At 36.9% G+C, this 26298-nt stretch overlaps 1 protein-coding gene and 1 pseudogene across 1 annotated transcript in view; both read left to right on the top strand.

Annotated features, from left to right (window-relative positions):
* Window positions 1-26298, top strand: part of SESN1 (sestrin 1) — a 113738-nt gene that overhangs the window by 22597 nt on the left and 64843 nt on the right. The gene's annotated exons all lie outside the window — the stretch shown is intronic.
* Window positions 10688-10778, top strand: LOC111725770 (annotated as a pseudogene).

Raw genomic sequence — 26298 nt, 5'->3', positions numbered from 1 at the left:
GGAGAAGTTTTCAGAGCATAGATTTGTTTTAGAAGATGCTTCCATTTAAAAGTTCTCAAATTGAGGATTATGGCTAATTTAGGAGTCTCTGCGCCCCCTACATTGCATGCAAAACTCTGTAAACTCACTTGTATTTTTCTTGGGAGAGAGCCCAAGTTTTATCTGATTTACAAAAATATTGTGATCCCCAAAAGATTAAGAACCACTTCTAAAACTAGTGTCGCCTGCTATATATTAAACTTATTTTCCTTAAACTTCAGAGAAAAATGTAAGTGATTGGAATTTGAGAGTTTTAAATCGACAAAGGGAAAATTTTCTGGCTTAAATGTTAGCTCATTCCTCTCAATCTGCTGATGCTATTGAAGTGTATCTGGTGATTATTTGTATTTGGTTCTTATGATACTGGCTATAGATTGGCAGGCCCACACCTGGCAGTTTATAGAAGTTTAAGTCTGGCTTCCAGAATTTGAGACACAGGGAGCAAAGATGAGCACAGCAGAGCTGTAGCCTTCGTGTAACACGAACAGAAAATACATATTAATACAGAAATTGGTCTTAGCCTGCCAGGGTACACATCCTGGTTCTGTCTAATCTTGGGGAAGTTACTTACCATCTCTCAGCTTCAGTTTTATCATCAGCAAAATGAACACAATAGCACTTTCATCTCTTTAAGGTACTTAACACTATGCTTGCTTAGTACTTTGCATGGAAAGAAAAACTCAAATCTATCCTCGCATTTGCCTTAGTTGTATAAAATAGCACCTCTTCTTACCCTCTAGTCTAGTTCCTTATCTTGATTTATTTTTTCTTCTTACCCCAAACACTACCAGACTTGGTATTTATTTAACGTGTTCATTCTCTGTGCCTTACTAGGTTGTAAGCTTCATGAAGATAAAGACTACTTGTTCAATTCTCAAGCCTCTAAACCTATGGTCCCCAACCCCCAGGCCTCATGGCCTATCAGTTACTGGGCCGCACAGCAGGAGGTGACTAGCAGAAGAGTGAGCAAAGTTTCATCTGTACTTATAGTGGGAAAGCCACTTCCCACTGCCTGAGCAGTGGATTAGATTCTCATGGGAGCATGAACCCTACTGTAAAGTGCACGTGCAAAGGATCTAGTTTGCATGCTCTTTATGAAAATTTATTGCCTGACAGTCTGAGATGGAGCTGAGGCCATAATGCCAGTGCTGGGGAGCAGCTACAAACATAGGATAGGACGGTCTAGCTACAGGAAAACAAGCTCAGGGCTTCCACTGATTCTACATTATGGTGAGTTTTATAATTATTTCATTATATATTACAATGTAGTAATGATAGAAATAAAGTGCACGATAAATGTAACGCACTTGAGTCATCCTCAGACCATCCCCCACCACCATCCATGGAAAAATGATCTTCCATGGCACTGGTCCCTTGTTCCATAAAGGTTGGGGATGGCTGCTCTCAGCCAGTGCTAGCACATACAAACAGATGTCCAATAAATATTTGCTGAATGAATGAATAAATGTTCACTGTTATTAATTACTACTTGGCAATTTCTATCCACCTTTCCTTCCATCTGCCTGGAGCAGCTGTAGCTTCTTTTTAAATGAGATGGGTAGGCCAGAAGGAAAGTCTCCTTCCCGAATTGGGTAGCTAAAGCCATAGCTTCAAAAGGAATATTAATCTTGTATAGGCTCTTCCTACTTAAAGTATGGCTTTACAGGTCAGCAGTACCTATATTGCCTAGGAGAGTATTAGAAATGCAGAATCTCAGGTCCCACCCCAGTCCTGTTATCTCTAAGGCCCATTATAGTTTGAAAGCTATGCTGCCCATTTTAAGGATTCTGGATTTTATCTAAAATTGAAATTTAGCATAATTGAGAACCATTAAAATATTTTAGGTTGGAGATTACATTTTCAGATGTGATTTAAAGTGCTTACTCTTTGTCAGAAATACAGAAACAATGGTCATCATCTGTTGGAGAGATACTTCTGGAAGAGGTCCACAGCAAGCCCTCTAAAGAGTAGGGCCCTGCTGTCTGTGTTCAGGCACATGATGCCCTGTTGCACCTTCTGTTTCAAATCCTGTGAATGCACTTTGTTCAATGTGGGGACATTACTTACATAAAGAAATAAAGTGGAACATTAAATTATAATAAAATAGAATCATGTTGAGTCCAATGTAGGGATTGGATCAGGCGTACCACAATGGAAGTGAGAAGACCAGCTAAAAGACGACTGCAGTATTTCAGCTTTTTGATAAAATGCTTGGGCTAGCATGACAGTAAGGAAGGGGCAGTTTCGACTTGCTTTTTTTAAGTATTTCATTGTTTTTTAAGTTGCATATACTCAGTATTAATTTCTTTTTCTTAAAGATTTTGTGGGAATTGGGCAGTGCCTGTGGCTTAGTGAGTGGGACACTGGCCCCATATACCAAGGGTGGTGGATTCAAACCCAGCCCCAGCCAAACTGCAATAAAAAAATAGCTGGGTGTTGTGGCGGATGCCACTCAGGAGGCTGAGGCGAGAGGATTGCCTGAGCCCAGGAGTTGGAGGTTGCTGTTAGCTATGACACTACGGCACTCTACCGAGGGTAATAAACTGAAACTCTCTATTTAAAAAAAATTTAAAAAAAAAAACCCTTTCCCCCCCATTAAAAAAAAATTAATTAATTAAAAAAAAGAATTTGTGGGAATTAAGCTTTCTGGCTCTTGAATATTTTAAAATGTTTTTACTTTGCCCTCAGATTTCCTTAGAGTTGCTTAGAATATTAGGTTAAAATAATTTTTTCTAAGACCTATAATTATTCCATTATTTTCTAGCATCTAATGTATATAATGAGAAATTATACCAGTCTGCTTCTCATTCTTTTTGTATGATTTTTATTTTACCTCTCTCTGGGAGCCTTGTTTTTGTTTTTTCTACAACTTTTTTAAAAGAACCCAGTGAACAGTGCAAAGACTGGTCCAGTTAACACCATATACTCTTTACCTAGACTCACATGTTGTTAACTTTTAGTTACAATGGCTTTCTTATTTTATTCCTCTCCTTTTGCTCACCTTCTTGAAAGTTGGAAACATTTCCTCCCTAAAGACCTTATTATCTATCTCCCAAGAACAAGGACATTCTGGGAACTCAAGATATTTTAGAGTTTTAAAATTTCATTAGTATATATCAGAGTGTATGACCCCTCCACCTCTTTTTATTATCAATCCTTTGTACTTGGGTCCTTTCAGTATAAAGGTTTGAATCTCAAGTTATTCTTCCGTCATATCTTTTATTATTTTTTTCCTCTATTATCTCTCTCTGTCTGTCCTTTTTTGACCTCTACATAGACAAGTGTTAAACCTCCACCTTTTCCTTTCCCCGTGTGTCCTTTCTTTTTTGTCTTTTTACTCTCTGTCTTGGAGGGTTCCCTGAACTGATCTTTCAAATTACAGCTTTGCCTTCCAGACCAGTTCTGTTACTCAGGGCTTCTATTGACATGTTTATTCAGTGCCATATTTTTAATTTTCAAGAACTTTCTTATTCCCTGTTTCTTTCTCAGAGCAACCAATTCTTATATTATGAGTATTTTATTCTCTGAGGATGTCAATTAAATTTTTAATTAGTCTCTTTTCCTCCCTGCTGAATCAACCAGGATCCTGTCAGGAACCCTATGGCACAGCAAAATAGGGTGACTAAACAGTCTAATGAAAGGACTCTCTACAACGGTGTGGGCGGGGTTAAGAGAAACCAACAAGGGATGATGAGCTAGTAAAATGTGGAAGTCACTGTTACCCTTAAACTTCAAGAGCAAGGATTGGGTGTAATTACTGGAACCCAGTGAGATCTCCAGTGATGGGAGAATGCTGTCTGCCTGTGGGAACTGTGGCCTTCATTAGAGGAATATACCCACTTTCTGCCCTCCAAGTAAATACCCTAACCCCTTCCCCGTCTTCAGATTGTACCCTAATCATGAGCCAAACATCAGGGAACCCTAATGATACAGTTCCCTGAGGCTGGCCTTTTGAAGCACAAAACACGGTAGAGTAGGGCCGGGAGATGATTTGAAGGCAAATAGAGGATATCCAGCATATCTACATTGTGTCTATTTCGTGCTGTTTCGGAACACATTTTGATGAGTGGATTGAGACGGTGAAAAGAATAGCGATTAGAACTGATGTGGTAGGAGGAAACAGCAGCAAAAATAAACCGTTCTCATGACTAGTCAAGGTGAGAGCAGTTGAGAGTTCTGAGGGCAATTTTTTGTTTTTTTTTTAGAGATATTTGAGGACATAGAAAGAAGGAAGGGAAATGGAAGAGAAAGTCTGGAGAAAGGGAGAGGCCTAAGGTAGGGTAGCCATGGGAATGAAGCTCTCCCAATAAAATGGATCCCTTTTAGGTGTTACATTCTTTTTTGTTTTCCTTGAATTTGGAAACTTCGTCAAATTTAGATGTCTATTTTAGGGGATTTTCTCTCCCCTGTTGTTGCTGTCTTTTATCTCCAAAATGTCTGTAAAAGACTTCTACACTTGATTCTCTGAGAAATGAGGGCAGAGTGGGCTTTGTGCAGGGAGGGAACCACAGGAGCTCAGGGAAGTGGGTTCTGGCATCTCTTTGCTCCTTCCAGTATAATCTATCCTTGCTGCACTGGGAGTCTTCCTTGACTCTTGACTCAGGTAAATATTGTTTTTCTCTGCATGGTCTTGCTAAAACTTTGAAGTTTAGCACTGTCTCTCACCATTATAACATATTCCTGTTAGGTTGGTCATTTATTTCTTCTCTTTTAAAAATAGTGTTCATTTATTATATCTGTTATTCAAATGATTTAGGAGTTTCTACCATTTTGGGTGTCTTTGTGGGCCTACTTTTTTTATTTCGTATTACACATTCCTGAAAGAAAGACTAGCTAGTTGACTTGTTTGGTTCATTTTTATTTTATTAAAATGTAAATGCTGTCGGATGCTTTCAGTGCTGATACATGCCCAGACCTTAGTTATTCAAATTGGTCAAAATTTCTTTAGGAAAATAGAATAGACTCATATATATTCCTGCCTGTTTTCTTTTTCATTCTATGCCAAGAGAAATTCATATCCCTTCTTTACCTTTCTTACCTTGCAGAAAGAGAAAGAGAATAAATAGGCCTCCTTCTTTACCAGAAAAACCCACACAAAACCATAGTGACTTTTAAAAACACACCAAACTTTAACCACTTAAAAATAAGCAGTCTTATGTTTCATTTCTCCTTCCATTAGGAAGCTATAGTAAAGGCTCTAGGAAGAGAGGTTTTGGTAGAAATTACAGGTTTGTACAATTTTATTATTAGTTTAAAAATATTGGGTGGTGCCTGTGGCTCAAAGGAGTAAGGCGCCGGCCCTATATGCCAGAGGTGGCCGGTTCAAACCCAGCCCCGGCCAAAAACTGCAAAAAAAAAAAAAAGTTAAACCAAAAATTAAAATATAGGATCTAACAAAGGATTTGTATTACCTGTCAATATGAATATTAGTTGGAGAGAATTAATTTACATGCAAAAGCAGGATTTCTAAAGTATTACATTATTTTTATAATTTTATCTTTTCACTGTACATACAGTACTAAATCTTTTATCCATCCTAAACTCTTTTAAGATTTCAGAGATGATTCTGTTCTTAGTTTAGGCTCTTTTTAAACTTGTATTAGACTAAAAGGAGTTCTAATCTTTGTAAAATACCTACTGTGAATACCTTTAAAGTGTTGGGTTTAGGTTATAATTGTAGGTGGTATTTTGTATCAAATAGAAAAAGGCATTTTCAAGAAAATTAATTATATTTTTATGTTTTGTATTTTTCTGTCTTTAATAAATGATCAGTACTTTAAGACAGCAATATTATAATCATTTTGTCCCCAAATGTGTGATCTAGAGCCTTTTCTTTGCCTGAGTATACATGTAGTTCGGTTCGTGGCTTCAGTCTTGTCCTTATTAGGCCCAATATCTTGTTTTTTCTTCCTTTGTTTGTTTGTTTATTTACTTTTTAATTCTCCAGTCATCTTTTTCCATCTTTGAAGCTATTTCATAAATAGGAATGGCTCTGCTTCGGAGTTTTCTCTCTGTATCTCCATGATCAAATAGGAAGGAGTGTGTGAGAGGAATAACTGAATTATTTTAGAGACCAAGTGAGTTTATACTGTAGCTATTTAAATTACAATGGATTACTATTTCTTTTAAAATTGAAAACTAAAAAGGAACATCTCTGAAAATTGAATGAGTGAATGGAAACAGGAAGGGAAGGAACTAAATAATATCTATTCTTATAAATCTGAGAAGCATCATAATGGATAATAACTGCATTAGGGGAAAATAATATTTTATAAACATGCAAGAACCTTGACAGTGATAATGATTCTCAAAACAAGCCTATAGTTAAGGAAAATATAAGTTTATAAAGACTATAGTAATAGATATAAAAATGAGAGATAATAGAAAAAAGAGAATTGACAAGAGTTAATGGGCTGTTAAATTTGGTGTCGGAAGGAGAGAAGGATTGAAAGCGCAAAATTCTATGTTGCATCAGAGGATCGACAGAGAATTGATCCTATGGTTTAAAAAGTGGTTAGGGTAAATATTGGGGTAAATGCTATCACAGTTGTTTCATGCAATTCAAATAGCAGAATTTCTTTTTTTTTATTTTTTTTTTTTTTTTGAGACAGAGCCTCAAGCTATCCCACTGGGTAGAGTGCTGTGGCATTACAGCTCACAGCAACCTCCAACTCCTGGGCTCAAGCGAGTCTCTTGCCTCCGCCTCCCAAGTAGCTGGGACCACAGGCGCCCGCCACAACGCCCGGCTATTTTTTGGTTGCAGCCGTCATTGTTGTTTGGCAGGTCTGGGCTGGGGATTCGAACCCGCCACATTAGGTGTACATGGCTGGCGCCTTAGCCGGTTGAGCTATAGGAGCCGAGCCCACAATTTCTTATGTGATAGGTAACCTATATGACATACTTGATTTAAAAAAAAAAGAGCACAAAGTACTATTATTGATGACTTTATTTTTAAATTGTCACAGTATACTTAGCAATATGAAGATTTGCAGGCAGATAGATGGATGTAGAAAGTGCACAAGAGGACCTCATTGTTGCTGTTTTGCCTCTTACATATGTAGAGATTGCTAAATTGTTATTAGTTTATCACTGCACAGATTTTACCAACATTAAAATATATTGTCAGTGATACAGACTTGTTAAACTTGTTATTCTCTGTCTCTCTCTCTCTATTCAATATTCTCTAAGCTGGTTAAGAAAAAAACAACACCTGATTCTGACTCATGTTTTGCTTTGGTGATTGATGATGACCTGTGACTTTCAGATCTCAGTTCTTCCTTTGGTTCTCAGGTACACACTGTCCTAAATCATTTGCTATTTTCATATTAAATAGTACATCATTTGGCAGAGTGTTGTTTAGTTAGCTGAATCTATGATGCTTTGGGGGCAAATAGATGTACACTATTATAGCCAAATATGTGGCCTAGGTCACCTTTAGGTTTATTGACTTTTTGCTAACCCTGGAGTCATCTATATGTCATGACATACAATTCAAGAACATAAGGTTATAACTGTTTGAGAATTTGGATGATCATAGCCTATAGGACAAAAAGGGGGCAGGGAGGAAATACTAGAGGTTGGCAGATACCTAATCAATTTAGTAACAAGGCTAAATATTAGTTCACTAAGAGTCTAAGACTATTTCATGATGATTTTATCATTCATTGTTCATTTACATGTCTTGGATTTCAATTCTTTGTATCCAAAATTAGACACATGAGTGCTCACCTTGGCAGCACACATGCAAAATTATACACATGGCTCAATTTTTTGTTTTTTATTTAATTCATCATTGATAAGGATAAAATACTTAGGTAAAATTAATTCTAATATATCCCATTAACATTATTGCTTAAAATAAATAATACATTTTAAATTATTATTTGAAAGCATTCAGAATTTAATTTTTATTTTTACTTTATACGTACATAGAAAATTCTTACAAAAGTTTAAAAATTTTCTTGGTCAAGGCTATTTTTTCCTTACATAACATGTATTTCAATTATTTAGGCTTAATCTATGGAATCAGTTGTGGTTCATAAATATCTATGTTATTGCATTGTTCTTTTTCCTAAGGAAACTATAAAATAAGGAAAAACTTAGGACTTTAATTTTAGATTATGCACATCTTTTTTTAACTTTATTCAAATTAATATGAGGGTACAATATTTAGGTGACATTGTTCTCACTTCCAGGGTAAAGTTCCATTTGTAGAAAAGCCCCTCACCCAGGCAGTGTGTTATACACCCTCACAATGTGCACAGTAGGTGAGATCCTGCCTCATGCCCTCCCTCCTTCTGCCATATGTCCTCCCCTCTCCCCCCTCCCTCTTCTCTCTATCCCTGAACTGGAGTACAATAGTGTTTTATTGTTCTTAAGAATATATATTGGTTTCATATTAGTATGGAGTACATTGGATATTTATTTTTCCATTCTTGAGATGCTTTACTAAGAAGAATGTATTTCTGTAACTCTATCCAGGTAAATGTAAAAGATGTAAAGTCTCCATCTTTTTTAATGGCTGAATAATATTCCACGGTATACATATACCACAGTTTATTGATCTACTTATGAGTTGTGGGCACTTAGGTTGTTTTCACAACTTGATAATTATGAATTGATCTGCAGTAAGCATTCTAGTGCAAATGTCTTTGTGGTAAAATGATTTTTGGTCTTCTGAGTGGATATCTTGTAATGGGATTGTAGGGTCAAATGGAAGATCTACTTTTAGATCTTTGCAGATTCTCCATACTTCTTTCCAAAAAAACTATACTAGTTTGCAATCCCACCAGCAATGTAGAAGTTTTCCTTTCTCTCCATATCCATGCCAGCCTCTGGTGTTTTGGGACTTTGTGATGTGGGCTAATCTTGCTGAAGTGAGGTGATATCTTAGAGTGGTTTTGATTTGCATTTCTCTGATGATTAAAGACAATGAGCATTTTTTCATGTGTTTGTTGGCCATTGTCTGTCATCCTTGGAGAAGTTTCTGTTCAAATCTCTTGCCCACTTAGAGAGAGGGTTGTTTGCACTTTCATTATTGTTTAATTTGAGTTCTCTGTAGATACTAGTTATCAGGCCTTTGTCAGATTCATAACATGCAAAAATCTCCCATTCTGAGGGCTGTCTGTTTGCTCTGTTTGTGGTACTCTTAGCTGGATTATGCACATAATAATGTCAGACATACATTAGAGTTATGAATATTATGTGTGAGATATTTTAAAGAGTAAAATGTGTATGTAAAGAAAATTTTAACTTTCTGAATAGCAATTTTAATCGCAAATTAAATCAAAGTTTATATCCTTTTATTGATTTAACCATTTAAATTTATTTGATTTGAAGTCAGTCTATTCTAATGGAAGGATTGGAAGGGAAAGATGAAAAAAGCAGTGTATACTTTCCCTCTTGAGACGTTGAAAGGGGTCTGGCATAAATTTAACAAAGCGGGAAGGAAAAGTATGTGGTTATTCCCGAGCCTGTGGGTCATTCTGGGGTTGGGGGATTGCTACCTTCCGGTAACAAGTTTTCTGAGGCTTACTAGTAATTCTGTGATACATTCAGTACTTAATCATAATTTAAGTGAGATTAAATTAGTCTATGTAGTTAAGTAGAATTGAGCATCCTGCAGACGCTGTACTCATTATAGTTATTGATGACCTACTTTGACTGACCTAAAAAGGTAAATGAGAGGGGGAATTGTCTTTGCCTTTAAGGGATTTTCTCTCTAAAAGAGATTAGTTCCCTGTCATTACTGTTTATGTTCACATAACACTTTCTAGAATCTTCACAAAACTCCACAGTACTGAGCTAATCAATAGAAAAGGCAGAATTAATCTCCCAAAGGAGAAAAAGACTTAAAGGTCAAATCAGTCAAGTCAGACCTCTCTTCCCACTCCAATTAGAAATCGTAAAGTTGTATAAACAGGTGCTTTAAACAAAAGATGGGCTCTAAGGATCAGGAATTACAAAATTACAAAATTTCCTATAATACTTCTCTTAAAAGTCTGCCTTTAAGTGTTTTAGAATCTATTCCAGAAAAATAACTTCAATAAATTATCCTTTGTTGATGGGTTATTTAATGGTGTGGCTTTTTCCACAGATGCGATGTGTTTGCTCCCTGGTGTGATGCGCGCACGCATGTGTCTACACATAAGTGCTCTTGGCTTTTGTTTCTTGTCGTTACAGTTTATTAACACACAGCCATTAACAGAGGGCCAGCTTTGGTGCTTTCAGGCCGGCAACTGAGGGGGAGATCAGTAGAAAACCAAAGTAGGTCAAAGAGTACTGTGGTGTAGCGAAGGGGAAGTCCCTGCGTCGATTGGCATTGTCTTGCCTCTGGTGGAGTTCACTTTCATTGTTTTGGCCTAGGCCTGTCTTCCTGTGAGTGGAAGAAATACTCAAATTGCAGAAAAGTCTCAGGAATATTATCATAAATATGTTTTTAGAACAACGTGTAATTGTTGATTATTCAGAAGGCTGGTAGGGGCAGCAGAAGGGAGAATAAAAATCAGAACTAAATTTATTCCCCAATTAATTCCATAGATCAAAAGCAAAACTATGCATGAATGTGACAGCTTCTCTAAGTATGAGGTAAGGAGTGCTGTGTGGGTCTCTGAAGGATAGAAACTAGCATTTCAAATTTTGCTTGCCTGTGCTTGCTTCTGTAGCACATGTACCAGAATTGGAATGATACAGAGATTAGCAAGAATGACATGCAAATTCGTGAAGTATTCCATATTTAATTTTTTTTAAATTTTGCCTGCCTGTTCAGCTTTTTTATATATAGCCATATGGAAGTGACCATGTTTTAGAATCAAGGAGCTGTTCCAGGCTTTAGCAATCCATGTCATATTAGTTCTGAACATATGTAATTGAATAAACATTAAAACCGAATCTGATCATTGGAATAGCAAGTGTAACATTTCTATGAAACATTGTTTGGTTTGTGCTTGATTATGATTAATTAAGCAGTGCTATTAGAATCCAGGAATGGACCCCAGCTGGCTTCAAAGATCCTAGACTTAGTACATCTCAGAAGTTAAAATTAAATTTAAATTTTTTTAAATTAAAATTTAAGAAATGGCTTCCTCAGATTGGTTAAATGTTAAGAAGTTGTTTTCTATGAATTATATACTTATATATTTCTATATATAATAGATTTGTATATATTTCTATATATAAATTTCTGTAAATTATATATTTATAAAGTATATATGAAGTACACATGGGGTTACAAACATTTTGGAAAACTTCATATTAAATTTGGTGTTTCCTCAAGGACTATGTATAATGTAGTAGTATACTTGGTATCTTGGATTATGTTATCTCTTAGGACAGAAGGTTTATTCTCTGACTAAACTTCCTTTCTTAGGTACTCCATACACACACCATTTTTAAGAGGAAGAGACCCGTGAGAACACTAAGACTTTTAGAGTTCAGAGCTATTTTCTATTCTTGTATTTGCCAAGAATTGCTGACAACTTAAAAGCTATCATATGAGTGAACACCAGTTGCCTAGATTGTTTGATGATTTTGGACAAGTGTGGATCAGGATTTCCGGTAATTTTTCTTCCTCTTCTGGGGCTGTGTTGCCTCTATCTCTGAGCAATTGTATACTTGGAAAGAAAAAACAAAGCAAGGTCACTGGATCTAAATTACTTGCACTTCTGTGCCAAGTGAAACTTTCCTTCTGTTTTGTGTTATAGTTGTTGGCATCTATTGGCATCTAGAGAGAGATCTGCAGTTAGAAGGGGAATGCGAGATTTTTAGATAGGAGATTTTTCTGAGCTGAACTCTCACCTTTTCTGTAGAGGCAGGTGTCATTTAACAATGGAGAAATATTCAGAGAAATGTCATCAGGCGATTTTGTCATTGTCAAACATCATAGTGTATTTGCAGAAACCTAGACGGTATAGCCTACTGCACACCTAGGCCATATGGTGTAGCCTGTTGCTCCTGGACTACACACCTGGATATCACATTACTATACTGATTATGGTAGGCAATTATAACAAAATGCCATTTGTTTACCTAAACATATCTGAACATAGAAAAGGTACAGTAAAAACACAGTATGCTTTAATCTTTTGGGACCACTATCGTATATTCAATGCTTCATTGACCAAAACCTGGTTATGTGGCACTTTACTGTACTTTATTCATAGATACTCAGTCCCTGCTCTTTGGCTGAAATTATGTTCCTGGAATTCATAAGATAAAAGAGATTATTGTCATCAAGAGAATTTGTTTTCCTATGGATTATATCATCCAGCAGCTTAGAATCTGTTTCTGAATTCTTTTGTGTTTTGGGGTGTAGTAGCTGAATGAATTTTTGAAAAGGATATGTCAAAAGGAGACATGTCTTAAGAAGTAGGCATTCTAGTAAAAGCATTGTAATTGCTTGCTGAATGAAGGGGATACTCTTAGAGTCTACCTTTAAATACCAGAAGTGCCTGTAGGATGGCCTGAATATTTTTTTTCTGGATCAAGAAATGAATAACCAGATTCCAGAAGATAAGAGAAATATGAACTTTTAAGCAGAGGCAGATCCTTGAATAAAAAGAAACTTTTCTTTGGAAACTGTAATTGAGTTTTGGGAATTGTGTGTGTGAAGGAATATGTTTAGCTATGTATAACAGAAAACCTTACTCCACAAGAAGTCCTAATTTTACACAGTCCAGAGCCCCTGTACCATCCTTCTTTTTTCTTTTTCTTTCTTTTTTTTTTTCCTTTTATTTTTTTTTTTTTTGCAGTTTTTGGCAGGGGCTGGGTTTGAACCTGCCACCTCCAGCATATGGGGCTGGCGCCCTACTTCTTTGAGCCACAACCGCCGGCCCCCTGTACCATCCTTCGAGTGTGGATTTCATTATGTGAATTTCATCCTCAAGGTCACAAAATGGTTGCGGTACTTTCAGGCATCACTGTATATGTTACCTATTGCTGTGTAACAAAAATGCCCCAAACATATCAGATTAAAACAATAAACATGATCTCATACATTTCTGAGAGTTAGGAATTCAGTAAAGATTTAACTGTGAGGTTCTGCAGCAGGGTCTCTCATGAGTGATGTTATCACCTGGCTCTACAGGTCCCCCAAAGGCTTGGTTGAGCTAGCGATATGTTTTCTAAACTATTTCACATGACAACTGGCAGGAGGATTTAACTCCTTACCACATGGACCTCTCCATAGGGCTGAAGGCATGGCTCCAGGCTTTCCCCAGAGTAAATGATTTGAGAACGAGAGATCTTGGGATGCAGGAAATTGGGAACCCCAGTAGAGACAAGAACAAGTGGAAGCGGCAATGTCCTTATTTCCCCCCTCTTTGAGACTGAGGCTTGAGTCTGTTGCCCAGGCTGGAGTGCAGTGGTGCAATTATAGCTCAGTGCTGCCTGTAATTCCTGGATTCAAGCCATGCTCCTGGCTCAACATCCTGAGCAGCTGACACTACAAGCACAGTACTGTACCCAAAGAAGCAACTGTGGGATCCTGTGCAACTTAACTTTGGAAGTGTTATCACTCCTGCCATATTCTTTTGATCACAAACCCTGATTCAACATGGGAGGCGATTATACAAGGGTGTGAGTGTCGGGAGGCAGGTCTTATGCGGAGGCAGGTATTATGGGGAGCCATTTTGGAAGCTGCCTGAGACACATCACAAACATGTCCTAGCCAATAAGAAGGGTGAAAGGAAAGAGGCGGTGCTAGTTGACATCTGCTTGATGTCATTGGCCAGAATTGTGTCCCTGACCTCTCATGGGAGGCTCTATAGTAAAGACTGGCAGAAGGCAGTTAGAAACAGGGTTTAGGTTATTCTAATGACCATTGTGTGCTACTACCAGGGCATTTGATGATAGTGACTACTTTTAATTTACCCGTACTGCCTGCTCTTAGAGTTAATACTTTGTTTTCTAGGAGGAGATTAATCAATAAAAATGTGAATAAAAGTAGCCCAGAAAGTTTTTTTTTTTTTTTAAGAGTAGTAATTCCTCTAGTTCGTTATAGAAATAAAGCTCTCCCTGGTGGCTCACTACCAGGAATATCTAAACTTTACTAAATTATGAATCATAATGTATTTTGTTGTGAGGAAATTTTAGATTATTTTCTCCTCTGTATTCTTTTACATTTCTTTGCATAAAATATTTTGACAGTGAAAGGTCTGAAATCTCAGACTATACCCAATGTCTATGTTTTCAGATTTAAAAGATAAATCCTTCCCAATGACAAACATTTGTTGAGTCTCTCTTCCAGATACCATGGGCAATAGAGCTTCTAAAATTTTAAGTAACCTCTGCCAGGCACTATTTTTCTTGCTGATTATTTTTTCTTTGTAATGACTACTAGATTTTTGAGAACCATATTGTTGATTGGGATAACCATCTGTTTTCCATATTTTTTAGTGGATAATACCAAATTACATTTCTGAAAAATACAGCTTGAAAACATGCAAGTAGAATGTGAACTTAAAACTGTGGCCCCAACAAGGATTGGAGAGAAAGGTGGAGAGACTTAGAATTAAAAAATGAATGATAAGAGCACTACCTGGCTCGGCGCCTGTGGCTCAAGCGACTAAGGCGCCAGCCACATACACCTAAGGTGGTGGGTTCGAATCCCCAGCCCGGGCCCGCCAAACAACAATGATGGCTGCAACCAAAAAATGGCCAGGTATTGTGGCGGGTGCCTATAGTCCCAGCTACTTGGGAGACTGAGGCAGGAGACTCGCTTGAGCCCAAGAGTTGGAGGTTGCTGTGAGCTGTGATGCCATGGCACTCTACCCAGGGGGATAGCTTGAGGTTCCGTCTATAAAAAAAAAAAAAGCATTACCTGTGGCTCAAAGGAGTAGGGTGCTGGCCCCATGTGCCAGAGGTGGTGGGTTCAAACCCCAGCCCCAGCCAAAAACTGCAAAAAATACACACACACACACACACACACACACATATATATATAGTGTTCTCTTCAATCCATGTCAGCCTCTGCAGCTTTGGGATTTTGTGATACGGGCTACTTTTACACTGCTGGTGGAATTGCAAACTTATACATCCTCTATGGAAAGAAGTATGGAGAATCTTCAAAGAGCTAAAATTAAACCTTCCATTTGATCCTGCAAACCCATTATTAGGTATTTACCTACCCAGAAGGAAAAAGAAAAATCATTTTATCACAAGGTTGTTTGCACTAGAATGTTTATCACAGCTCAATTCGCAATTGCCAAGACATAGAAGCAACCCAGGCGCCCATCAACCCATGAATGGATTAATAAACTGTACTGTATGTATACATGGAATACTATTTAGCCATAAAAAGATGGAGGCTTTATATCTTTTGTATTTACCTGGATGGAGTTGAACATTCTTCTTAGTAAAGTATCATAAGAATGGGAAAGCAAGTATCCAGTGTATTCAATATTAATAGGAAACCAATAGAAAAACAACTAACACTCACACCAGAGAAAAACATAAGTATATTCAAGTGAGGGCGTTGAGGGTAGAAGGAAAAGGGAGAGGTGAGGAGGGAGGGAGATTGGTAAGTTCTCACCTGATGTAAACAGTGTAAGGACATAGAGCAGGCCCCCTGGATGAAGGGTTCAACTGCAACCTGCACTTTACCTTAGGAATGCAAACAATGTAACCTGATTATTTGTACCCTCATATTAATATGAAAAAAAAAAGGGAAAACAAACAAACGAAAAGTAAATTGAAAGGAGGTGAGGACAAGAACCTGCTCTCCCTTTCCTCTCTTCACCCAGAATTCAGGTAGAAGAACACATAGCTTTCAGCAGATAGAGGTGAGAATTGGAACCTAGTGTTGTAAGCAAGAATCTAATGACTTGGCTCGGCGCCTATAGCTCAACTGGCTAAGGCGCCAGCCACATACACCTAAGGTGGCGGGTTCGAATCCCCAGCCTGGACCGGCCAAAACAACAATGACAGCTGCAACCAAAAAATAGCCGGGCGTTGTGGCGGGCGCCTGTGGTCCCAGCTACTTGGGAGGCGGAGGCAGGAGACTCGCTTGAGCCCAGGAGTAGGAGGTTGCTGTGAGCTGTAATGCCACGGCACTCTACCCAGGGGGACAGCTTGAGGCTCTGTCTCAAAAAAAAAAAAAAAAAGAATCTAATGACTTAAACATTTCCCACTGGGACAGGAGCCCTCCATAAATGTATTGAAACAGCTATTTACTTGGGAAAAATAATGAAGTTCAAACCTACTTCATACTAACAAGTATAATTGCTATTTAATTTGACCTCATGTTAGGGAAAGTCCTTTAAATTATGAAAAAAAGGAAAGAAATCTTTACTGAAAAAGTTAGTTTTCTCTCTCTCTTTTTTTTTTAAATTAGTTTTGATTGCATATCAATTAAGTACATCAGAAAACATCACAAAATTAAAATGTGAACCAAAAATTGGGAAGAAGAGTTGTATCATGTATGAAAAAAGTTAATATTCTTTTTTTTTTTTCTTTGAGGCAGAGCCTCAAGCTGTCCCCCTGGGTAGGGTGCCATGGCATCACAGCTCACAATAACCTCCAACTCATGGGCTCAAGCTAGTCTCCTGCCTCAGCCTCCCAAGTAGCTGGGACCACAGGTGCCCACCACAATGCCCGGCTCTTTTTTGGTTGCAGCTGTCATTGTTATTTGACAGGCCTGGGCTGGATTCGAACCTGCCACCTTAGGTGTATGTGGCCGGCGACTTAGTCACTTGAACCACAGGCGCCGAGCCAAAAAAAAAGTTAATATTCTTAATTTTAAAAGCTTTTAAAATCAATAAGGAAAAGCAAAAGACTAAGTTAAAAGCTGTTATAAATAAACAAAAATTTCAAATGAATGTGCAAAAAAGTTCAACTTCACAATAATGGAAGAAAAAAAAAATTTGTTTTTGAGGCAAAGTTTCACTTTCTTAGCCTCAGTAGAGTGCTGTGGCGTTACAGTCACAACAACCTCAGCCTCCTGGGCTCAAGTGATTCTCTTGTCTCAGCCTCCCAAATAGCTAAGACTGCAGGTACCCACCATATGCCTAGCTATTTTTAGAGACAGGGTCTTGCTCTTGCTGAGGCCAGTCTCTCGAACCCCTGAGCTCAAGAAATCCTCCAGTCTCAGCCTCCCAGAGTGCTAGGATTACAGGTACAAGCCACTGCGCCTGGCCAATGACAGAAATTTTAAAGGAGACTTTTTCTTTTCCCTAATACCTTGTATCTTGGTAGAGATTTTTTTAGATGATAATCCTCATGTATGTTAGGATGTTATGAAATGAGCTTTCTCTTATACTGCTAATAGGCATGTAATTGATCTAACACAATTTTTTATAATTTTTATTAGAAATTCCATTTAGAAGAAAAATAACATTTATTTACAACAGGTCTCTAAAGGAATCCTTTAATTGTATTTTTAAAAGATCATAAAAGTCAATATTAGCTGTATGTTTCAACTTTAGACTTTATCATTCTCTTGTATCAAATTGAAAAATTTGAACTTAGTGTGCTTCCCTGCCTCTCACCTCCTATCTTTGTCAGTCAGATTGTTATTTTTATATTTTTATGATTTATGATATTTAAATTCTCTTCCAGAAGCATAACTTCCAAAGTTAGTCTTAGTTCTGCATTTAAGTGAATTTATTGTTCATCACTGGTATGAATAATCAACAGAAAATTAAATTGTCAATAATTTCAACCACTGTACAGGGAATTTTTCTCAGATAAACCCCCCTAAAAAATAATGAAAAAAGAAGCTTCTTGCCAATAACATTTAAAATAGAAAAAAAATTAACAGAGGAAAAATTTAGGATAGAAATCATTCCAAAATAAAGATGAAAATTACTAAAACTATAAAGCAAATTTAATTATCAAAAAAGAAAAATCAAACTTTCTTATCACATTTGGTGAAATGAGATGTGATAAAAATAATAACCACAAAAGACAACTCATAATGTAGAACCTATAACTGATCACACTGATATGGATTATCAAATTTGACATGACAAAAACCTGATGAAAGAATCAGATCTTCACTGGGAAATTTATGAGAAAAAAACTAATTTCAATGAAAATAATTTCAGAAAACTGAAAAGTAAAAAAAAAATGGATATGACTATATTATGCAGAGAATTGATTATACAATTCAGTTGCTTCAGAAAATATTTTTTAGATGAAATTCATTATTATTGGTATAATTCTAATTAATAAAAATACATTCAGAAATATGGAGTCAAAACATTCTGAACCTTTGAGATTCAAAGGACTGCATGAATAAGTGAATATTATAACAGATCTGTGTGATAACTGGGATACTAAAGATATATGAATTAAGAGTCAAATTTATTGAAAGTAACACAGTTTTCACAAAGCATACAATCTTGTCATATCGTGATTGTTGGCATCTAGAGAGGATGTTTTTAGACTGTATCTTTTTTTGCTTTCCCTCTGCGTTCATCGGCCATAGCCTGATGAGTAGCTCATGCTTATTCTCCAAAGCATGTTTACTGTTTCCATTTTCACAACTCTAATACCATCATTCCTGGGCTACTGTACCTCTATGACTGAACTTTGTGTCAACTTTCCCTACTTCCAAACCAGCCATAGAGCTGATTGGCCCACACCTGTCACAGCCTAGCCCAAAGCTGTTTTCTAGTATTCTGTCTTTGTAGAATTCTCTCTTTCTTTGGTAGCTGATACATCTTAGACCTGGAAGGAAAAACCAAACTTCTCTCAAGTTTGTCTATATTTGAGTTTGTTTGAAAGGGTATCTAAAAGCTACTGCTTTTATTCCTGAAGTATTCATACTTATTAATAGGAAATATTTTCAAAACTGAGGAGTCACTCATTCTTCTAGTCCTTGCCTCATTAAATCCAACCTCTATGAATGTTCTTCCCCTTAAGTATTTGAATTTCAAATAAAAGCTACAAAAGCATCTTGTGCCTTCCCCTTGCATTTAGGGATAGCATTCTTAACAGCCACACACACTACGGGCCTTCACTGGTCCAGCCTCATCTTCGTGTTTCCTTTTGAGCTCTGTGTTCTTACTTAGCTCGCTGGCTTTGTTACTGTTGTTGCTTCAGTTCATTGCAGTCCTCCCTGTCTTGAAGACTTTCTCATGTTTCTCAGTCTGCATGGAATGTTTTCTGCTCTTTCCTCCCTCATGCTTTATTAACACCAAGGTACCCTTTATGTCCCAATATAGTGCTCACTTATGAAAAGTGGGATATGTAGCATATGACTGAAGACTCTGCCATTATACTTACTGGCTGGGTTTCTATCTCAGCTCATTATTTACTGGCTATATCATCTTAAGTTAGTTATTTTGACATCTCCCTCCCTCAATTTTGTTACCTATAAAATGAGAGACAATAATGCTTACTCATAAAATACTGTGATTATTAAATGAGAAAATGAGATAAGCCGTATGAAGTGCCCAGCACAGGGCCTGACTGGTGTTGAAGTACTCAGTAAATGTTGGATAAAATTATTCCCGAGCTTCTTCCTACTCCCAGTTCCCTGCTGCGCGCAGACACATCCACACGCACACATGCACACTCCCACTACCAGTCTAGACAACTCCTTCTTTTGTATAGTGATGTATATGACCCTGCCCCTCTTATTTTTAATATTTACAATTTACCACACTTGTGATTTTAAATTAATTTATTGGTTGTTTAACATCTATCTCCCTTAACTGGCTTATAAACTCAATGGGATAGAAACCATAGTTTTGGGCTCGGCGCCTATAGCTCAACCGGCTAAGGTGCCAGCCACGTACACCTAAGGTGGCGGGTTCGAATCCCCAGCCCGGACCCGCCAAACAACAATGATGGCTGCAACCAAAAAATAGCCGGGCGTTGTGGCGGGCGCCTGTGGTCCCAGCTCCTTGGGAGGCAGAGGCAGGAGACTCGCTTGAGCCAGGAGTTGGAGGTTGCTGTGAGCTGTAATGCCATGGCACTCTGCCCAGGGGGACAGCTTGAGGCTCTGTCTCAAAAAAAAAAAAAAAGAAACCATAGTTTTGCTCATCCAATTCTCAGTACTTAGCCCATATTAATTCAATGGTAAATATTTTAGAGTGCTGAACCAGGAAATGAACTAGAGGCATATTATGTTTCCTCTCAGAACTGCATACTTGGTGCTAACAGTGTTTTCTCTAATATAGTTTGTCTTTAAGTCTATAAATCACAAATTCAATACAGATGACTAAAGAATTATCTAGTACCAGTAACTTTTATAAAACTTGTCACTAAAAGTTGTGTCCAAATCTTTTTGAATGCTTGAAATATAACATTTGAACAGTATTAAATAATGAAGACACTCATTTTCAATAACATTGGAAAAGGATTACACTAAAAAGTTAAGTGAACAATGAAGGCTAGCTAGCTAAAGTATTTTGAGTGATGTTTGATCCAACTGTATGAAAATATGCATAAGAAAAAGAGTCAGAAGTAAATATTTCAGTTGTTAGAAGAGCTTTCTCTGAGTGGTAGGATTAGGATCAATTATAATCATTTTGTGTTTATATATTCATATTGGTAACAGTTTATGAAGCAGCAAAACTTAGCTTCACATCAATAAAAACTTACCTTTTAAACTTTCTCAAATATTTCTGGAATTTATAGGAAGATACTCTTTATTCATTTATTTAATAAGTATTTACTGAGTAGCAGCTAGTACCAAGCACTGTTCCAGGCCAAGGGGGTGAGGCTATAATAAAATATGCAGAAATCCCTGCCTTAGTTGAATTTCCATTCTGATGTATTTGCAGCAACTTGCCTGATTTTGATTTGAAACCTCTCTTCCTCGTCTTTCCTAAAAGGGATTGATATGTGCAGTGGTTTGAATGCATCCCTTCCAAAATTCAGGTGGACCTTTAATAGATGATTAGGCCACATTAATGAGATTAAGGTCCTTAAGGCTAACTTGCTCTTGCCTTTCTGTCTCCTGCCATGCGAGGATGCAGCAAAAAGGTCCTCACTAGACCGAATGCCGGTGCCTGGACCTTGGACCGATCAGTCTCCAAAACTGTTGAGAGAGAAAAAAATTCTGTTCTTTATAAATTACCCAGTCTCAGGTATTCTGTCATAGCAATATAAAATGGGCTGAAACAATATCATGTTAATGACTTATCATTTTTGTATCTTGTATCATAGGAAAAAAAGAAAACCAGTAAGTATAATTCCCAAACTCTTCGTAATTCTACAACCTTTTTAATGTTTTTCAGACCTTAGAACCTATCTTTGACCTAACAGTAAGCATAATGATGATAAGGGGGGACCCAATTTAAACATTCCTTAAAGGATTACATTTTCTCCTTTGAAAGAGTCAATTCATCTAGTGTTACTCATTCATATACAATGTTGCAGCTTATTTAACTCCTTTTATGTTAAAAATAATCAACTGATCTGTTACATTTTCTCTAAAGTAGCACCATTGTAATCATACTAAGTTCCAATGTTCAGTAAATAAGTGAAATTTTAAACATCTTTCTAATCAACTAATCCTCTTTGAAACTTCTTCAAAACCTGCTGTTTTATAAAATCACCTTTAAAGTTCCTGATGCAAAAGAAATTTTAAACCATTGTGAAACTCTCTCTGAAATGAATTCCTCTATTAAGAGATTTCTTGTTTGCTCCAGAAGATAGTTTGCTGATCAGTTGGGTAGGACAAAAATTATATTTCTGTATGTAAGCAGTGTTAGAACTTGGTGATTAGCTTCAGGGATCAGCTCAAGAAAAGTATTCAACTCATTCTGTAAAAGTCATGCTAATTGAACAACTTTTGCCATGCAAACTTCCACTTATAATTTGTATAGAAGTGTGTATTTTGAGGACCACATCTCCTCTACCTAAGTAGTAGAAGCTGTCTTTGTTCCTTCTTTCTTGTCCATGCTAGACTGGGATCTGGAGACCAGAAAGAGAATATGGAAAGGAAAGGAGGCTGGTGATGAGAGGTTACTTGTTGACACCAGTATTTTATTCATCCTTCATGCTTGCTAAAAGAACGCTCTCTGGGAGAGTTGTTCTTCCTGTGGTAAGACTGGAATATAGCTTTTGCCCTTAGGCTAAGAGACCTTGGTTAATAATTGTATACATTTGTGTTGTGATTTGGGCATAGGAGGGAGCTTTTACTGCTTGCCTGTTTGGGCAGATAGGTTAAAAGTTGGAGACTGCTTTGATTATAGCCTGCCTCTCTTAGGAAGCTGATTTCATCAATTCTATCTGTCTTTTCTAGGCAGGGATGTGTTCTTGGTTTCTAGGCCCTAAGTGCATTGACCACCATCCTCAGCTGACAGCATTGTTGGTCAGTCTTTGAGCAGCTCCCAGCTGGGCTGGTTATTGCTCTGTTTGGATATGTTTAGAGTTGAAGTTCCTCCTTTCCATATCACAAAACCTGCTGCAAAGTGAAGAAGTAGTTAAATAAAGTGCCTATAAACTAATCTGGCTTTTTGACTAAGTTGGCTGATGCCTTTACTTCATATACAGAGTTTGAATAATCAGGTATTCCTGTACTCACAGCCTTTCCTTTGTTATATTTTATAACAGTTTTGTTTATGTATCTTCATTTTAAAATTCCTTTGAAAGCTACTGTTTAGGTTTCAAACCAAAGTCAGATGTGTATTTCTTTTGTTTACTTCCTGTTTTCTGGGTAGTTGTGTTTATTTTGAAATTTAATTCCTTTTTTTTTTTTGAAACAGAGTCTCACTATGGTAGAGTGCTATGGTGTCAGAACTCATAACAACCTCAAACTCTTGGGTGTAAGCAATTCTTTTGTCTCAGCCTTCCAAGTAGCTGGGACTACAGGTGCCTGCCACAACGCCCAGCTATATTTTTTGTTGCTGTTGTTATTGTCGTTTAGCTGGCCTGGGGTGGGTTCGAACCCTCCAGCTTCAGTGTATGTGGCTGACACCATAACCAGTGTGCCACAGGTGCTGAGCCTGAAATTAAATTCCTATGTAATTTTCTTATTGAGAATTGTTTTAAAAGAATTTTATGTAAATGAACTTCATTTGGGTTCTATATAATTAAAATATGTTAATGCAATAATTAAATGATATATTATATATCAATGAATATTAATAGATAATATTAATATAGATAAATGTCCACTTTTTTATTTTCATTCTTTTTATAACTGACACATAGTAATTGTACATATTGGGCGGTGCCTGTGGCTCAAAGGAGTAGGGCGCTGGCCCCATATACCAAAGGTGGTGGGTTCAAACCTGGCCCTGGTCAAAAACTGCAAAAAAAAATAAAAATAAATAATAATAATTGTACATATTTATGGTATAAATAAGAATGTTTCAATTACAATGTGCAGTAAAACCTTTATAGTTTGACCATCTTCCTGCATTGACCACCTCCTTAAGTTGATTTAATTTTCTTTTTTTTAATAGGAAAAACAGATTTTATTTTATTTATTTTGTTTTTTTATTAAATCATAAACACATAGATCATGTATGCATTAATGCATTTATGGGGTGCAATGTGCTGATTTCATATAGAATTAGGAATGCTAACATCACACTAGTTAATATATACCTCATCTTGTTTACTTAATTATTGTGTTAAGACATTCATATCTATACTAATAGATCTGACATGTATCCTTGCATTATGCATCATAGGTGTGATCCCACCATTCACCCTTCCTCCATCTGACCTGCCTCTCCCCTCCCATCCCCACTCCTCTGTCCTTCATATTGGACCATAGTTGTGATCTATTCTTCATATAAAACTGTGAGTGATTGTAAATTGGTTTCATAATGGTACTGAGTACATTGGATATTTTTTCTACCATTCTTGAGATATGTTACTAAGTAGGATATGTTCCAGCTTCATCTATGTAAACGTAAAAGAGGTAAGGTTTCCATTTTTTTAAGGCTGCATGATATTCCATGATATACATATACCACAATTTATTAATCCATTCATGGGTCAGTGGGCACTTGGGCTTCTTCCATGACTTGGTTGTTATGAATTGAGCTGCAATGAATAATCTGGTGCAGATATCTTTGTTACAAAGTGATTTTCGGTCTTTGGATATACACCTCGTAGAGGAATTGCAGGATCAAACAGCAAGTCTACTTTTAGATCACTGAGTGTTCTCCATACTTCTTTCCAAAAGGGATGTATTAGCTTGCACTCCCACCAGCAGTACAGAAGTGTTCCCTTTTCTCCACAGCCATGCCAACATCTGTAGTTTTGGGATTTTGTTATGTTGAGCCACTCTTAGCGGGAGTTAGATGTTATCTCAAAGTGGTTTTTATTTGCATTTCTCTGATGATTAAAGATGATGAGCATTTTTTCATGTGTCTGTAGGCCTTGTGCCTATCTTTGTCAGAGAAGCTTCTGTTCAAGTCCCTTGCCCACAATAAAATGGTATTACTTGTTCTTTTCTTATTACTAAGTTTGAGTTCTCTGTGGATTCTGTTTGTTAAACCTTTGTCAGAAGCATAACCTGAAAATATCCTCTGCCATTATGAGGGCTGTCTGCTTACTTTACTTACTGTGTTCTTGGCTGTGCAGAAGCTTTTTAGTTTGATCAGATCCCAGTAATATATTTTTGGTGTTGCTTCATTTCCCCAGGGGGGAGGGAGAGTCCTCCTCATAAAGTGTTCTCCCAGGTCAGTTTCTTCAAGTGTTTTTCCTGCACTCTTTCCAAGAATCTTTATACTTTCATGTCTTAAGTTTAAATCTTTTAGCCAGTGAGAGTCAGTTTTTATTAATGGTAAAAGGTATGGGTCCAGTTTCAGTCTTCTATAAGTCACCAGCCAATTCTCCCAGCACCATTTGTTAAATAGGGAATCTTTCCCCTGGTTAATATTTTTGATAGGCTGATCAAAGATCAAATGACGATAAGTGTCTGAGTTAATCTCTTTGTTCTCAATTCTGTTCCATATATCTACCTCTCTATTTTTGTGCCAGTACCATGCTGTTTTGATCACTATAGATTTATAGTATAGTTTGAAGTCTGGTAGTGTGATTTTTCCTGATTTGTTTTTATTTCTGAGTAATGTCTTGGCTACTTCAGGTTTTTTCTGGTTCCATATAAAACGAAGTACTATATTTTCCAGATCTTTAAAGTATGACTGTGGTGCTTTGATAGGGATTGCATTAAATTTGTAAATTACTTTGGGTAATATGGACATTTTAACAATGTTGATTCTTCCTAGGCATGAGCTTGGTATGTTTTTCCATTTGTTAACATCTTCAGTTATTTCTTTTCTCAAAGTTTCATAATTCTCTTTATAGAGATCTTTCACATCTTTTGTTAGGTAAATTCACAAATATTTCATCTTCTTTGGCACAACTATAAAGGAAATCCAGTCCTTGACTGTTTTTTCAGCTTGACTATTATTGGTATATATAAAAGCTACTGATTTGTGAGTATTGATTTTGTATCCTGAGATGCTACCATATTCCTTGATCACTTCTAAGAGTTTTGTGGTTGAGTCCCTGGGCTTTTCCGTGTATAAAATCATATCATCTATGAAGAGTGAAAGTTTGATCTCCTCTGACCCTATTTGTATACCCTTGATCGCCTTCTCTTGTCTGATTGCGATGGCTAAGACTTCCATTACAATGTTAAAAAGCAGTGGAGACAATAGGCAACCTTGCCTGGTTCCTGATCTGAGTGGAAATATTTTCGATTTTACACCATTCAATATGATATTGGCTGTGGGTTTGCTGTAGAAGGCCAGTTTAAGAAAAGTCTCTTATAAACCTATTTTCTTAAGTGTTCTGATTATGAAAGGATGCTGGATATTGTCAAAAGCTTTTTCTGCATCTATTGAGAGAATCATATGGTATGTGTTTTTTAGTTTGTTTATGTGATGTATTATATTTATAGATTTACGTATATTGAACCAACCTTGAGACCCTGGGATAAAACCCACTTGGTCATGGTGTATAATTCATTTGATGTGTTGCTGGATTCTGTTTGCTAGGATCTTATTGAATATCTTTGCCTTTATATTCATTAAAGATATTGGTCTATAGTGTTCTTTTCTTGTTGAGTCTTTTCCTGGTTTGGGGATCAGGGTGATATTTGCTTTATAGGATGTGTTGGGAAGTAGTCCTTCTTTTTTTGATGTTTTGGAAAAGTACCTAATATAGGTACTAGTTCCTCTTTAAAGATTTGGTAGAATTCTGATATGAAGTCATCTGGTCCCAGACTTTTCTTTTTTGGGAGATTTCATATAGTTGATTCTATTTCAGTACTTGATATAGGACTGTTCAGCATTTCCAATTCTTTCTGATTAAGTGTAGGAAGTTGGCATGCTTCCAATTATT

The sequence above is a fragment of the Otolemur garnettii genome, unplaced genomic scaffold, assembly GCF_000181295.1.
Source record: "Otolemur garnettii isolate 467f Iridium unplaced genomic scaffold, OtoGar3 scaffold00002, whole genome shotgun sequence".
NCBI classification, from domain to species: domain Eukaryota; kingdom Metazoa; phylum Chordata; class Mammalia; order Primates; family Galagidae; genus Otolemur; species Otolemur garnettii.
The sequence above is the reverse complement of the archived record's forward strand: the minus strand, read 5'-3'. Positions and strand labels throughout refer to the sequence as shown.